The sequence below is a fragment of the Sturnira hondurensis genome, unplaced genomic scaffold (assembly GCF_014824575.4).
Source record: "Sturnira hondurensis isolate 20B ecotype Veracruz unplaced genomic scaffold, ASM1482457v3 Scaffold0004998, whole genome shotgun sequence".
NCBI lineage: Eukaryota > Metazoa > Chordata > Mammalia > Chiroptera > Phyllostomidae > Sturnira > Sturnira hondurensis.
In genome coordinates, this window is record NW_028077629.1 from 2758930 (window position 1) to 2763518 (window position 4589).

The 4589-nt window shown below is 37.8% G+C and overlaps 1 non-coding gene across 1 annotated transcript; it reads right to left on the reverse strand.

The window, feature by feature from the left end:
• Nucleotides 1–2523: 2523 nt before the first annotated feature.
• LOC118987108 (small nucleolar RNA SNORA13) lies at nt 2524–2657 on the reverse strand. Its single transcript, XR_005066515.1, has one exon. It is a non-coding gene; the product is annotated as a small nucleolar RNA SNORA13 (small nucleolar RNA).
• Between the last annotated feature and the right edge of the window lie 1932 nt (nt 2658–4589).

The following is a 4589-nucleotide window of genomic DNA, read 5'->3' on the forward strand; positions in this document are numbered from 1 at the left end:
AAGTTTTCAATTTATTGCTCTTCTTCTTCTCCTTCTGGCACCCCTGTGATTCAGATGTTGGTACATTTAAAGTTGTCCTAGAGGTTCCTCAGCCTCTCCTCATTTTTTGAATTTTTATTTTGTTCTGGTTGAATGTTTCTTTCTTCCTTCTACTCCAAACCATTGATTTGAGTTCCAGTTGCTTTCCCATCACTGGTGGCACCCTGTGCATTTTTCTTTGTTTCACTCTCACAGTCTTCATTTTTTTCTGTATTTTATCACCATACTCAACCAATTCTGTGAGCTTCCTGATGACCAGTGTTTTGAACTGTGCATCTGATAGGTTGGTTATCTCTTCATTGCTTAGTTGTATTTTTTCTGGAGCTTTGATCTGTTCTTTCATTTTGGCCATTCTTTTTTTTTTTCTTGGTGTGCCTGTTACATAGTAAGGGGTTGGGCCTTAGGTGTTCACCAGGGCAGGGCAACCCACATCACTGTGTTGTGACTATATGTGGGGAGGGGTTCGAGAGGAAACACTGCCACTTGCACAGCTCTCTGCTGGCTTTCAGACACTTCTCCCTCTACCCAAAACCAAACTGGACCCTTATGGTGCTGATTCCTGGGCAGGTGGGCTTGTGTACCCTGTGGTCTAGGACCCTGTAGGTCTCTCTAACGAACTCTCCTGCAAGGCTGGTAGTTTCTCCCAGTGTCACAACCCTCACAGATTTTTTTCAGTCAGAAGTTTTGAGGCTTTATTTTCTTGCACTGGAACCCTGGGTTTCACGGTCTTGCTCCCCAGTTGTTCCTCCAGTCTATCTGCACATGAATGTGGGACCACCTACTCTGCCAGCCACTGCCTCGAGGAGAGTCCTCTTCACCCAGCTGCCTGTCTCTGCCCCTCCTACCAGTGTGGATAAATGTTTCTTCTTTAACTCCTTGAGTGTTGGACTTCCGTACAGTTCAATTCTCTGGCAGTTCTGGTTGTTTTTTGTTTTTAGATTTGTTGTTGTCCTTCTTTTGGTTGTGGGAGGAGGCACAGTGTGTCTACCTATGCTTCCATCTTGGTCCTGTAACTTCTAAGTTATATGTTAGGTGCAGCCATTTTCTTGCTCTTCTGGTACCATAATGTTCTGAGTACTACACTAAGTATTTTAGATATAGTACCTCATGTGATCTTCACAATTGCCCTGTGATCTGGTATTATTATTTTTCCATTTTACAAACAAGGACATCAAGCTTAAAAAAAACTTATGGTGAAACAACAGGGAATTATAGTTGAATTTAGGTTTGCTTTTCCCTCAATAGCACTATGTCTCCTAGGCACTCTGACTCAGTACCTGAGGATGTGGGCTCAAGTCATAACTGCTGTAAAGCTGGTCTTGATCTGTTCTTAACTGAGTTTGTGCTGACACCTGGTTCTCACTTTATAGCCCAGTTGGACTTCAGTGTTGCTGTTCTCTGTCCATATGTCCTGGAAATCTTCGTAGGACTGGTTTACTAAATAACACTCCTATGATATTTTGGGCCAGATAGCCATTTGTTGTGGGACTGTCAAGTTCATTGTAGGATGTTCAGCCTCATCTTGACCTCTGCCCACTAGATGCCAAGTTGCATCCATTCACTCTTAACAGTGAAAATAAAAAAAAGTCCCCACAGTTTGCCAAAGCTCCCTAGGGGGCAAAATTGCTCCCAATTGAGAACCATTAGCCTAGACTCATAGTGCATCTAAGACTGATGCTCTGTCTTATTCTTATAGACCTTATAAGTTATATCACCTAAAACCTTCCACTTGGTGACCTTTGCAATGTTTCTCTCTAACCCATTCTGTTGCTGAACTGCACTTCTCTATTCGTACAGCCAAATGACTTCCTCTCTAAAGTCTAGTTTAAGGTCCAAATGCCTGCTTTCTGTCTCTTCTGCTAAAGTTAACCAGGAAGTTTCTGTCCATATTCTAAGGTATGAGTTTTTGTAATACTAATAATGATGCAAAAGTGTGTGTAAGAGGGAGGGTATAGCAGTCCTCAAGACAATTTCCAAAGTACCTCTACTTTCCTTTAAAAGTACCCCTTTATAGCTTTAGCACTTATCAGTTTAAATCCACTTTCAAACTTTATTTTCTGTATTAACCCTTGGAGTAGTGTCTCAAGTATAGTAGTTCCTCATTTAATATTAACTATGCATTAAATTGCCTTTTGCAAATTCTAGGGTTACATACTAATTGCAGAATTAAAGACCTTAGTAAATAAGATGATGTCACTTGGCATACTCAAATCTATGCCTGCAATCTTTAATTATCACACTCACAGGTTTTGTGTTTCCATGTTTGGATTTTTCTTTTTCTAGAGTTATTCAGAGGCATTCTCCTTGATTATTTCAGCTGCTATGAGCTTAATTCTTTCTTATTTTATGCTTCTTTTAGGCTTGGTGAACAAAACTGCAGGTGGTATTCCAAATGCAGATCTACCAGGGTTTTACTGTGTTTTGTTTCTGTATGAGTAAAGTCATATTTTCTGTTATAAACATTCTTTCTGTTGATTTTTTTAATATTGCTACTTATGTAGCTCCTACACCAAAGACATCATATTCAAGGGCAGGAAAGGGCTGCAACATGTTTAGTTTATGCCTTTCTTGACTCCACATTCACTAGTTTCTGAAAGTGAACAAGCAACAGAAAGGCAATCTTTCTGTTGATTTTTAACACTGGGCCATATCTGACAATTTCATTTAAAAATTTAAAAAATCAGTTTATGCAATGAAATATTCAGTCACTCTAGTTGATGACATTTTATGTTAAATTCCTTCTTCAACATCAGATGATTTATTTTGCTTGTTTATGTCATGAATCAGCTATATCTACATGTCTTATATCTATAGGTATGTGTTTCTAATAGGAATACTGATCACCCACTCATAGCCTGTAAGACGATTACATCCCTAAAGTAAGGCCTGGTCTCTTTTGAAAATGTGTCATTTTGGGTGTCAGCCATCCAGGAAAACTAAGTTATAATTCATTTAGGCAGATGAGGGGATAATATTAAGTGTTCTTAAGATTTTATTCTCTTAAGCCTAGATTTGATGAATCTCACACTAAGGGGAGTTCCTTGGTAGCAGGAATTGAGAATATAAATAATACTAGTCATAATTGAATGATTCTTATATGTAAGGCCAATAAGAAATTTATAGTTTCATTTAATCTTGTAGAAACTATAAGATGCAGGTGAGCACTATTTTGTTATCTCTATTTTATAGCTGGAAAAATTCAGACAGAGAGTTTAAATAACATGTCCAAAGTCACTCAGGCAGTAAGTGGGGAACTTGGATATAAAGTTAGAGCTGCTTAAATTTAAAAGCTCCAGGCTCAGCCAATATTATTACCAAAATTGCTACAACGGTGGCAGGCTAGAAGCAAAACAAAAACATTACTAGAGCATTTTACTAGAGTACTGTCCAAGAGAAATATAATACAAATCATATGTACAATTAAAAATTTTCTAGTAGCCATTTTAAAATAAAAAAGGAACAGATAAAAATAATTTTGTGTATTTTATTTAACTTAACTCTCATCAAAAATATCATTTTAATATGTAATCAATTATCATTAATGAGGTATTTTACATTATTTTTGTGGTATGTGTTTGAAATCCAGTATGCATTTTACACTTTCAGCACATCTCAGTTGGGACTATGCATATTTCAAGTGCTTAATAGTTACTCTTGGCTAAAGGCTACTACTGTATTGGCACAGATCAAGAGATCTCAAAGCTTTTGAGGTAAACCCCAAACTCAAGATTTGGGGTTGCCTATTTTAAAGATTGCCTTGTATCATGTCATTTTATATCACTTTAAAATTTTTTCTGGCTTTGAGTAATTTTGTGTTTGACTGATCCAGTCTTAAAAAGTTTATGAGGCTCAGCAATCCACCTACCTCTACTAGTGGCCATCATAAAGGAGACAGGTGAAACCAGTTAGGATCTCAAGAGAAAGGTGAAATCAAGCTACAAGTTAGGATTTTAGATGGAGCTGCTCCTTATCCATCACAAATGCAAGAATTTGATTTTCTTAGGAAGTTAATAACTGCCTAACAAAAGTTTAGAATTTCAGTGATTTTCTGTGTTAGTCTTTGACCTTCCTTTTCTTGCCCGATGATTTTTTATTTATCTGATAAATTTACAAATAGATGGCTTCCTGAAACGTGCAGACATGGCCCTCCCTCTTTTTCCTAAGATTAATCCAGTGAGTGATCTGGGAGTGGACAATTGGTGTCTCCTTACCAGTCATGTCTATCAGCCACCCTCAACCAAACTGGTGTCCAAAACGCCACAGTGTATGTGGCAACAAACCTCCAACATGACTGCTATGCAATAGCCCCTTCTCTTTAGAAGTTCTAGAGCCACTGTAGTTTCAAACCAATCCTAGAAGCAAAATTCAGAGGTTATTCACAGACATTTGGGCAGGAAAACCAGCCTCCTGTAGCCATCGACAATATTCATGAATAAGAACCCCTTCACAAAATGAACAGTGTGTTTCCAAAACAAAGAAACAAGGTAATTATGAGGAAGAGCTTTTGCAAGGTGTATTTTTTACCAGTAAGGTATTTCAAGACATTTGCA